The following is a 12,050-nucleotide window of genomic DNA, read 5'->3' as shown; positions in this document are numbered from 1 at the left end:
TAGGGATATGTCTGTCAGGGGTGGCCCATAAGGCTGCTTCTCAGGGGTGGCATAGACTATTTGGCTGGCCTGGGTGCATGTTTGCTGGGGGTGGCCCACAGGGCTGTTTCTCTGATCCAGGACTTTGGTGCTGCTTGGCTGCCCTAGGAATATGTCTTACAAGGGTGGCCTACAAGGCTACTTCTCAGGCCTGGGATGTAGGCACAAGGCTGCTTGGCTGATCTGGTGGTGTCTGTTGAGGGTGGCCCATGTTACTGTTTTCTTGTCCAGGACTTGAGTGCATGGCTGCTTGGCTGGCCTGGGGGCGTATTTGTCAGGAGCAGGTACAGGACTGTTTCTAAGTCTCATGACACAGCTGCACAGCTGCTCAGCTAGCCTGGGGGCATTTTTGCAGGGGATGGTCCACAGGGCTGTTTTGTAGGCCTGGGATGCGGGCACAGAGCTACTTGGCTGGCTTAGGGGTGAGTCCACTGAAGGTGTCCTGTGAAGCTGCTTCTCAAATCTGGAATACTGGTGCAAGGCTGCTAGGCTGGCTCAGGGATGTGCCTAACTAGGATGGCCTGTAGGGCTTTTTCTTAGGCCACAGACACAGCTGCATGGCAGCTCAGTTGGTCTGCAGATGTGTTTGCTAGGGACAGTCCATGGGGCTACTTCAAAGGCCTCAATCACAGGCACACATACAGCTGTTTGGCCAGCCTGGGGGCATGCCTTCTAGGGACACCCCATAGGACTGTTTCTCAGGCCTTGATTGTGAGAATAAGGCCTTTGGGCAGGCTAGGGGTGTGTCTGTGGGGATGGGGGCTCTGCAGGGCTGTTTCTTGGGTCCTGAGTGTGCGTATATATGCATAGCTCCTCTGCTGGCCTAGGGGTGTATCAGCTGCTCAGGAGCCTCTCCTGCTTGGGGGAGAGCATGCCACAGTTTGGGCAGGTCAAGGGAAGGTTTGCCCTGCATGAGACTGCCAGGCTGATCCTCCAACTGGAAGTACATGGCAGGGGTTGGTTTCCCTGCTATGCAGGGTCAGAGTCACAGCCAATCCTGGGCCCAGGCTCCACACAGCTGGGGTTGTGGCATTCAGCTACCATTGTGGGCTTGGTGGAATGAAGAGGGAGTCACAGTGCTGGAGAGGTGCAGTGGCTACTGGTGCCCCCAGGGCAGGAAGCACACCAGAGGTGACTCTCATCTCAAGATGGTGCCATGCTGCAGCAGCTTGGTTCACAGAGGGTTGGGGTGGGGAGTGCACACATTGTGTCCCTAATCTGGGGCAATGCAGCTGCATGAATTCCTGGCAGTTCTCCAAACTGGGCTCAGGGCTGTGAGGCCTATGGGATTCTCCTGTTGTAAGGACTGTAGGTGTTTCTGGTGGCAAAGGGGGCTGGTGGAGATCTTCTGCTTACCTTCTCCCCACAACACCAAGTCCCTAGTGACTCTGAGCAGATCCCATCTGGGGAATGGTTGCCATGTGGAGTAGGGGACAAGGTTGCAGTGGCCGGGTGCCTCCATGCTGTCCTCCTGAACTTCCAATCACCAAAGCTGCATCTCCCCTCCCCTGCTGCACTCTAGTGCTCTCCTGTCAACACTCCAGTCAAATCTCAGCTCTCAAATCTTGTTTTGTAGCCTAAAATGTGGTCTATTCTGGAGAATGTTCTGTGTACACTTGAGGAAAATGTGTATTCTGTTAGGTGGAGCGTTCTGTATGTGTATTTAGGTCCGTTGTTTTATAGTATTGTTCGAGTCCTCTATTTCCTTAGTAACTTTCTGTCTGGTTGTCCTATCCATTATTAAAAGAGGGATACTGAATTCTATACCTCTTACTGTAGAACTGTATACTTCTCCCTTCGATTCTGTCAATATTTACTTTTTTTTGCATTCTGGTGTTAGGTGCATATATGTTTATACTTGTTATATCTTTTTGATGAATTGACCCTTTTATCAATATATACTGTCCTTTGTCTCTTGTAACAGTTTTTTTTTCACTTGAAGTCTACTTTGTCTAAAATTAGGACAGTCACCTCAAATCACTTTTGGTTACTTGCTGTTTGCATGGAATATCTTTTTCTATCCTTTCATTTTCAGCCTCTTTATCTTTAAATCTACAGGGAGTCTCTTATAGATAACATGCACTTGGATCATGTTTTTTTTTAATCCATATTTGCTAATCTCTGCCTTTTAGTTGGAGAGTTTATTTACATTTAAAGTAATTATTGATAAGGATTTACTCTTGCCATTTCGCTATTTGTTCTGTATATATTTGATAACATTTTTGTTCCTTATTTCCTCCATACTGCCTGCTTTTGTGTTTTTGTTTTTGTTTTTGTTTTGTTTTTTGTTTTTTGTTTTTTTGTAGTGACACATTTCTATTCCATTCTCATTTAATTTGTGTATATTCTATAGATATTTTTTTGTGGTTACCACGGGGATTACATATAACACATTAAAGTTACAACAATATAACTTAAATTGATACCAAGTTAATCATATACAAAAAACCCTATTCCTATTTAGCTCTACCCATCCATTTATGAATGTCACAAATTATATCTTTATGCACTGTATGCCCAATAACATAGATTTGTAATTACTTTTCAGGTGTTTATCTTTTAAATCCCTTAGAAAATAAAAAGTAGAGTTCCAAAACAAAATTATAATAATATTTTATAGTAATCTTTTGTATTTGCCCATGCATTTACCTTTCATAAAAATCCTTCTGTCTTCATGTGGCTTTGAGTTGTTGTCTAGCATTTATTCATTTCAACCTGAAGAATTCCCTTTAGCATTTCTTGTAGGGCAGGTGTAGTGGCAATGTACTCCCTCCATTTTTATTGATCTGGGAATGTCTTAATCTCTCAATTTTGAAGAACAGCTTTGCTGGATAATTCTCAGTTGATGTTTTTAAATTTATAAATTTTAAAATTTATATATATATATATATATCTTTTTTTTTTTAACAAGAAAATCAAAGATGCCATCAGTTGATTTTTTTTTTCCTCTTTCTTTCAGCACTTTAAATGTATCATCCTAGGCTGGGTGTGGTGGCTTACACCTATAATCCTAACACTTTGGGAGGCCGAGGCAGGCGGATCACTTGAGGTCAGGAGTTTGAGAACAACCTGGCCAACATGGTGAAACCCTGTCTCTACTAAAAATAAAAAAATTGGCCAGGCATGGTGGCATTCACCTGTAATCCCGGCTACCAAGGAGGCTAAGGCAGGAGAATCGCCTGAACCTGGGAGGCAGAGGTTGCAGTGAGCCGAGATTGCACTGCTGCACTCCAGGCCTGAGGAACAGAGCAACACTTTGTCTCAAATAAGTAAATAAATAAAAATCAGTCAATCAATCATCCCACTGCTTCTGGCCTCTAAGATTTCTGCTGAGAAATTGGCAAGACGATCTTATTGAGGCTTATCCCAGCTGCCTCAAGTTCCTGCAGAGACCCGAACAGCCCTGAGGCATGTAGAGTAGACATACCAGGGGGACCTGAGCTTCCTCCTATGCCCACAGGTCCGATTGTGTCTCCACTGCTCACCTACATGCTCTATTCTCCCATTACATTTCATGTACAGAACACGAGTTCAAAGATAAAAATTTTAAGAACTTCAAGACAGTAACAGCAGAACATTAAACCAACCACGGGGCTTTTCTGGGGGGGATGGCACCCATGAAGCTGACCCTGGCTGGGACTAAAACTCAGCTATCCCAATTCACAGCCCCACATACTCTCTATTCCAGAAGCAGCAGAGCCGCTCTTCAATTGAAATCTTAAGTGGGACACATGATAACCACATGATTATCTCAATAGATGCAGAAAAGCCCTTAACAAAATTCAACAGCCCTTCATGCTAAAAACTAAACAAACTAGGTATTGATGGAACATATCTCAAAATAATAAGAGCTATTTATGACAGACCCACAGCCAATATCATACTGAATGGGCAAAAACTGGAAGCATTCCCTTTCAAAACTGGCACAAGACAAGGATGCCCTCCCTCACCACTCCTATTCAACATAGTGTTAGAAGTTCTGGCCAGGGCAATCAGGCAAGAGAAAGAAATAAAGGGTATTCAATTAGGAAATGAAGTCAAATTGTCCCTGTTTGCAGATGACATGATTGTATATTTAGAAAACCCCATTGTCTCAGCCCAAACCTCCTTAAGCTGATAAGCAACTTCAGCAGTTTCAGGATACAAAATCAATGTGCAAAAATCACAAGCATTCCTATACACCATTAACAGACAAAAAGAGAGCCAAATCGTGAGTGAACTCCCATTCACAACTGCTTCAAAGAGAATAAAATACCTAGGAATCCAACTTACAAGGGATGTGAAGGACCTCTTCAAGGAGAACTACAAACCACTGCTCAATGAAATAAAGGAGGACACAAACAAATGGAAGAACATTCCATGCTCATGGCTAGGAAGAATCAATATCTTGAAAATGCCATACTGCCCAAAGTAATTTATAGATTCAATGCCATCCCCATCAATCTACCAATGACTTTCTTCACATAATTGGAAAAAACTACTTTAAAGCTCATATGGAACCAAAAAAGAGCCCACATAGCCAAGACAATCCTAAGCAAAAAGAACAAAGCTAGAGGCATCACGCTACCTGCCTTCAAATTATACTACAAGGCTACAGTAACCAAAATAGCGTGGTACTGGTACCAAGACAGATATATAGACCAATGGAACAGAACAGAGCCCTCAGAAATACCACCACACATCTACAACCATCTGATCTCTGACAAACCTGACAAAAACAAGAAATGGGGAAAGGATTCCCTATTTAATAAATGGTGCTGGGAAAACTGGCTAGCCATAGGTAGAAAGCTGAAACTGGATCTCTTCCTTACACCTTATACAAAAATTAATTCAAGATGGATTAAAGACTTAAATGTTAGACCTAAAACCATAAAAACCCTAGAATACCTAGGCAATACCATTCAGGACATAGGCATGGGCAAGGACTTCATGACTAAAACACCAAAAGCAATGGCAATGAAAGTCAAAATACACAAATGGAATCTAATTAAACTAAAGAGCTTCTGCACAGCAAAAGAAACTACCAGCAGAGTGAACAGGAAACCTACAGAATGGGAGAAAATTTTTGCAGTCTACCCATCTGACAAACAGCTAATATCCAGAATCTACAAAGAACTTAAACAAATTTACAAGAAAAAAACAACCCCATCAAAAAGTGGGCAAAGGATATGAACAGACACTTCTCAAAAGAAGACATTTATGCAGCCAACAGACACGTGAAAAAATGCTCATCATCACTGGTCATCAGAGAAATGCAAATCAAAACCACAATGAGATACCATCTCATGCCAGTTAGAATAGCAATCATTAAAAAGTGAGGAAACAGATGCTGGAAAGAATGTGGAGAAATAGGAATGCTTTTACAATGTTGGTGGGAGTGTAAATTAGTTCAACCATTGTGGAAGACAGTATGGTGATTCCTCAAGGATCTAAAACTAGAATTACCATTTGACCCAGCAATCCCATTACGGGGTATATACCCAAAAGATTATAAATCATTCTACTATAAAGACACATGCACACGTATGTTTATTGCAGCACCATTCACAACAGCAAAGACTTGGAACCAACCCAAATGTCCATCAATGATAGACTGGATTAAGAAAATGTAGCACATATACACCATGGAATACTATGCAGCCATAAAAATGGATGACTTCCTGTCCTTTGTAGGGACATGGATGAAGCTGGAAACCATTATTCTCAGCAAACTATCACAAGGACAGAAAACCAAACACCACGTGTTCTCACTCAGGTGGGAATTGAACAATGAGATCACTTGGACACAGGGCTGGGAACATCACACACCGGGGCCTATCAGGGATAGCATTAGGAGAAATACCTAATGTAAATGATGAGTTGATGGGTGCAGCAAACCAACAGGGCACCTGCTTGCCTATGTATCAAACCTGCACATTGTGTACATGTACCCTAGAACTTAAAGTATAATTAAAAAAAAAAGAACAATATTGAATTTTGTCAAATACTTTATCTGCCTCTATTGAAGTAATCATGTGTTTTTTTTTCCTCTTTTTTTCTGGTACTATGGTAAATTACATAGATTTAATTTTGAACGTTAAACCAATTTTGTATGCCTGAGATAAATACAACTTAGTCATTTGTTTATTGTTGGGCTAGACTTGCTAATATTTTATTTTATTTTATTATTTATTTATTTACTTATTGTTGTTGAGATAGGGTCTCTTCCTGTCGCCCAGGCTGGAGTGCAGTGGTGCAATCTCGGCTCACCGCAAACTCCACCTCTTGGGTTCAAGCAGTTCTCCTGCCTCAGCCTCCCGAGTAGTTGGGATTACAGGCACCCACCATCACGCCTGACTAATTTTTGTATTGTTTTAGTAGAGATGGGGTTTCACCTTATTGGCCAGGTTGGTCTCAAACTCCTAACCTCAGGTGATCTGCCCACCTCAGCCTCCCAAAGTGCTGGGATTACAAGCATGAGCCACCATGCCCTGCTGCTAATATTTTTTTAAGGTATTTTGCGTCTGTGATCATGAGAAATATTGATGGGTAGTTTTTTTTTTCCTTTGAATGTCTTTGGTTTTGGTATTTGTGTAATGCTCATCTCTTAAAACGAGTGGGAAGCTTTCCATTCTCTATTTTCTGAAGCAGTTTCTATAGAATGGGTATTCAACATGTTTGATAGAATTCACCAGTAAAGTTATCTGGACCTCCGCTTTGCTCTGTGGTAATATTTTAAATTATTAATTCAATTTCTTTACTTGATGCGAGGCTTATTCAGACTTTGTTTCTTTGTGAGTAAATTTGTATATGGACTTTGTAATTAGTTTCTTTCAGTAACTGTACATTTAAATACATTGTCAAATTTATTGGCATAAATATGGTAATAATATTCCATTATTGCCCAGGTACAGTGGCTCACACCTGTAATCCCAGCACTTTGGGAGGTGGAGGTGGGCAGATCTCTTTAAGCCCAGGAATTTGAGACGAGCCTAGGCAACACAGCAAAACTCCATCTCTACAAAAAAATAAAATAAAATAAAGAAGTGCTCTTATTTTTTAAAAATTCCATTATCATCCTTTTAATGTCTGTAGACTCTGTAGTAATGTCTCTTTTCCCATGCCAGATACTGGCAATTTGTTTCTTCTCTCTGTTCCTTACCAGTTTAGAAGTTTGTCTATTATATTAATCTATTTATGAAATCAACTTTTATTGTAGTCCTAGCTACTCAGGAGGCTGAGACATGGGGACCACTTGAGCCCAGAAAGTTCGAGGCTAGACTGGGCAACATAGCAAGACCCTGTCTTGAAAAAAAAATAAATCAACTTTTGGTTTCATTTCTCTATGGTTTGTCCATTTTCAATTTCTTTCATTTCTGTTCTTTGTCACCATGCTTCTGCTTACTTTGAGTTTAATTTGATCTTTTTCTAGCTTTTTAAAAATAGCTTTATTTAGATATAATTCACATACCATACAACTTACCAACTTAATGTATACAATTCAATGGCTTTTAGTATATTCACAGAACTGTGCATCTACCATCATAATTTTAAAACATCTTCATTACCCTAAAAAGAAACCTTATACCCCTTAGCTATTATCTCCCAATTTCTCTCCTCCATTCCAAGGCTACCATTAACTACTTTCTGTTTCTATAGATTTGCCTTTTCTAGACATCTCACATATAAGGAATCATTCACTGCATGGTCCATGATGACTACCTTATTTCTTCACTTCTTTTTATTAGTCAAACAACATTCCATTATATGGTTTTTCTAGCTTCATAAGGTGGAAACTTAAATAATTTTGAATATTTCTTCTAACATGGATATTTAGTATTGTAAACTTTCAGCAAAGCACTACTTATTTTCAACCTACTTTGGGTTTTTCTATTAGAATACACAAATTTTAAATCTTTTTTTTTTACTATGCCATAAACATTAAGTTTATGTTAAGTAGTGTTTATGGTAAAATACCAAAAACATTAAGATTTGATAACTAGTGAATGCTCTCATTGTCTTTCACATCTATTTCATAATTTCCATTTGAGTGCCTGAAGCTCATTCTTTAGTAGATTCCTTTTCAAGGGATTATAGAAAGAATATTTTCTGAATGTTATAGAAAATTATATATGTTAATAGATTTGTCTGTATGCTTTATACTTAAAGGTTAGTTATGCTGGATATAAAATTCTTTGTTCACATTTTCTTTCCTTGACTATCTTAAACATACCTGTTTTTCTTCTGGAATAAAGTGTTGCTGTCAATATCTGATAATCTAATTTTCTCTTCCTTGTAAGTCATGTGCTTTTTTTTTTTTTAAGACAGAGTCTCACTCTGTCCAGGCTGGAGTGCAGTGGTGTGATCTCAGCTCACTGCAACCTCTGTCTCCTGGGTTCAACACATTCTCCTGCCTCAGCCTCCTGAGTAGCTAGGATTACAGGTGTCTGCCACCATGCTTGACTAATTTTTTGTATTTTCAGTAGAGACAGGGTTTCACCATGTTGGCCAGGCTGGTCTTGAACTCCTGACCTCAAGTGATCCACCCACCTTGGCCTCCCAAAGTGCTGGAATTACAGGTGCGAGCCACTGTGCGTGGCCCAGTCACAAGCTTTTACTGCCTAAATCCCCACAGGATTTTCCTCCTCTTTAAAATCTGGTAATTTTGTAAGAATCAATTCGTGTTGGTCATTCTGACTCAATATTCTTACATATATAATATGCTCTTCAATATGTGGTTTTTAAATACTGTTGTTTATGAAAGTTTTCTTAAAATATAATTTTTAAGCTTTGTTCTTTTCCTTGGTTTTGTTTTGGACTTCCTATTATCTATATGTTAAATCTTTTTTGAGACCCATTGGAGGCTCTCACTCCTTCAACCAGCCTGGGGCTGGAGTGCAGTGGTGTGATCATGGCTCACTGCAGCCTCAATCTCCTCAGCTCAGGTGATTCCCCCACCTCAGCCTTCCAAGTAGCTGGGACTACAGGCATGTGCCACCCACACCCAGCTAGTTTTTTGTAGAGATGGGGTTTCACCATGTTGCCCAGCCTGCCTTTGCTTATTTTCAATGTCTGTCTCTTTGAGGTCTTTTACTTCTATTTTTTCTCTTAATTATCCTGTTTTTCACCTTTAAGATTTTTGCTAATCTCTTCATCTGTAGATGGACACTTGGGTGACTTCCACTTTTTGGCTATTGTGAATAATGCTGCTACAAACATGGATGTACAAATATATTTTCAAGTTCCTGCTTTCAGTTATGTAGGGTATAAATCAAAAAGCAGAATTGCAGGACCACATTGTAATTCTGATTAATTTTTTATTGTGATTATGTATGTATTTTTATTGTGATTATGTTTGGATACATATTTTATTGGGATTATATGTATCCATACATAATCACAATAAAATTATACATAATCACCATAAAAAAATCCGAATTTATGTATGTACATGTTATATATACATAATCACAATAAAATATGTATAATGTAAAACTTATCAATTTAACCATTTTAAAGTGTACCATTTTGTGGCTTTTAGTACATTTACATTGTTATGCAACCATCACCACCATCCATCTTCAGAACTTTTTCATTTTCCCCAACCGAAACTCTGTACCCATTAAATACTCACAATTCCCCTCCCCCAAGGTAAACATCATTCTTCTGTTTCTATGAATTCAATTACTTTAGGTACATCATATAAGTGGAATCATACAGTATTTGTCCTTTTGTGTTTGGCTTATTTCACTTACTATGTCTTTAAGGTTCATGCATGTTAAAGAAACTTTAGAATTTCCTTCCTCTTTTAGCTGAATAACATTGTATTATGTATGTGTATATATCACATTTATCCATTCACCTGTCTATGTACAACTTAATTACATCCACTTACAGTTATTGTGAATAATGCTACTATGAACATGATGTACAAGTACTTCTTTGAGTCCCTGTTTTCATTTCTTTGGGGTATACGATTCCGGAGGTGGAACTGCTGGATATGTTAACTGTATAATTTTTTGAGAAGCTGTCAGGCCACTTTCCACAGTGCCTGCACCATTTTACATTCCCCCTAGTAATGCAAAGGTTCCAATTTTTCCACATTCTAGCCAACACCTGTTATCTATTTTTTAATAGTAATAATCCGAACGTGGTATTATAGTTTTGATTTGCATTTCCCTAATGACTAGTGATACTGAGCATCTTTTCATGTGTTTATTGGATGTTTGTATATTTTCTTTGGGGAAATGTCCATTCAAGTCCTTTGCCCATTTTTGAGTTGTTTTCCTATTGAATTACAAGGATTTCTGGGCTGTCTATATGTGTCTTTATGCCAGTACCAGTTTTGATTACTGTAGCTTTGTAGTAAGTTTTGAAATCAGGACTTGTGAGACTTCCAATATTATTCTTTACCAAGATTGTTGGCTGTTCAGAATGCCTTGAGATTCCTTATTTTAGGATGGATTTTCCTATTTCTGCAAAAATCTTCTTAGTCTTTTCTGTAGCTGTAACAGAATACGTACCACTTGGTAATTTATAAGGAAATTTACTGGGCTTACAATTCTGGAAGCTGGGAGGGCATGGTGGTGGCATCTGGTGAGGGCCTCATGGTGCTTCATAACAGGGTGGAAAAGTGGAAGGGGAAAGAAGTGTATATAAAAGAGACAGGACACAGGAAGATGAACCACTTTATGACAACATGCTCTTGCAAGAGTCTCGACTAACCGTCTTCTCATGGGAAACATGTTAATCCATCTTAATTATCTCTTAAGACCCAGGCTCCCAAAACGATTACATTGGCAATTAAATGTAAACATGAGTTTTGGTGGGGACAAACCACATGCAAACCATAGCACCCTCATTGGGGTTTCCACAGGGAATGTTTTTCCATCCCCTTACATTGTACCTGTGTCTCTAGATCTAAAGTGAGTCTTACAGACAGCAGGTAGTTAGCTCCTGGGTTTTTTTTTTTTTTTTTTTTTCTCTCGATCCATTATGCCAATCTGTATCTTTTGATCAGAGGGTTTAATCCATTTAGTCACTGATGGGGAAGAACTTCTCTGCCATTTTGTTTTCATGTCTTAAGATTTTTTTTTCAGACAGGATCTTGCTGTTGCCCAGGCTGGTGTGCAGTGGCACAAGCACAGCTCACTGCAGCCTTGACCTCCCAGGTTCAAGCAATTCTCCCACACCAGCCTCTAGAGTAGCTGTGACTATAGGCATGTACCACCAAACCTGGCTAATTTTTTGAAAAGATGGCGTCTATGTTGCCCAGGCTAGTCTTGAACTCCTGGTCTCAAGCAATCTTCCTGCCTCAGCCCAAAGTGTTGATATCAGGTGTAAGCCACTGCCCCTGGCAGTTTTTTTTTTTTTTTTTTTTGGCCTCTATTACTGGCTTCCCCCACCCTTTTTTGTAGTAAACACATTTTTGATACCCTTTTGTCTATATTCAATACATATTTTCTTTGCAGTTATGAGGATTACATCTTAATGTCGTAACAATCTAATTTGAATTCTAGCCTGATGTTGAAGTGAATTTTTCAATTCAGGTACTGTATATTTCAGCTCCAGAATTCGTTTTGTTCCTTTTCTGTCTCTTTGTTGATATTCTACATATCATTTCCCTAACTTCTCCTGGCTCTCTGTCCATGCTTTTCCTTTAGCTTGTTGAGCTTATTTAAGACAGGTGTTTTAAGTATTTGTCTAATATCTGTGTTTCTTCAGAGACAGTTTCTGTCACCTTTTCTCCCTTTGAATGGGCCACGTTTTCCTGTTTTTGCCTTGTGGTTTTCTGCTGGAAAAATGGGAATTACAAAAAAAAAAATCATCTCTCCCAGTTTTTGCAGACTGGTTCCATGATGAGGACAACCCTCCTTCACTAATTAGCAGGCATGTTCTGAGCCTTGGGAGCAGCCTGGGGTGACAGCTTCAAGTCCTGCAGCTTTTCCCAGACATGTTGCCTTTCCCCATGTGAGCGCTCTGTTAAGTGAAACAGACACTCCTTCAGAAGCCCCCAGATGAGTTAGAATGCT

The 12,050-nt window shown here is 39.5% G+C and overlaps 1 long non-coding RNA gene across 1 annotated transcript in view; it reads left to right on the top strand.

Moving 5' to 3' along the window:
• Positions 1-3,335, top strand: part of LOC141407690 (uncharacterized) — a 30,694-nt gene extending 27,359 nt beyond the window's left edge. The window contains exon 2 of the long non-coding RNA XR_012417822.1: positions 2,999-3,335. This is a non-coding gene — a long non-coding RNA (uncharacterized lncRNA). The remainder of the gene's footprint in view (positions 1-2,998) is intronic.
• The last annotated feature ends 8,715 nt before the right edge of the window (positions 3,336-12,050 follow it).

Source organism: Macaca fascicularis, chromosome 9 (assembly GCF_037993035.2).
Source record: "Macaca fascicularis isolate 582-1 chromosome 9, T2T-MFA8v1.1".
Classification (NCBI taxonomy): domain Eukaryota; kingdom Metazoa; phylum Chordata; class Mammalia; order Primates; family Cercopithecidae; genus Macaca; species Macaca fascicularis.
This window is presented reverse-complemented; position numbering and strand designations above follow the sequence as displayed.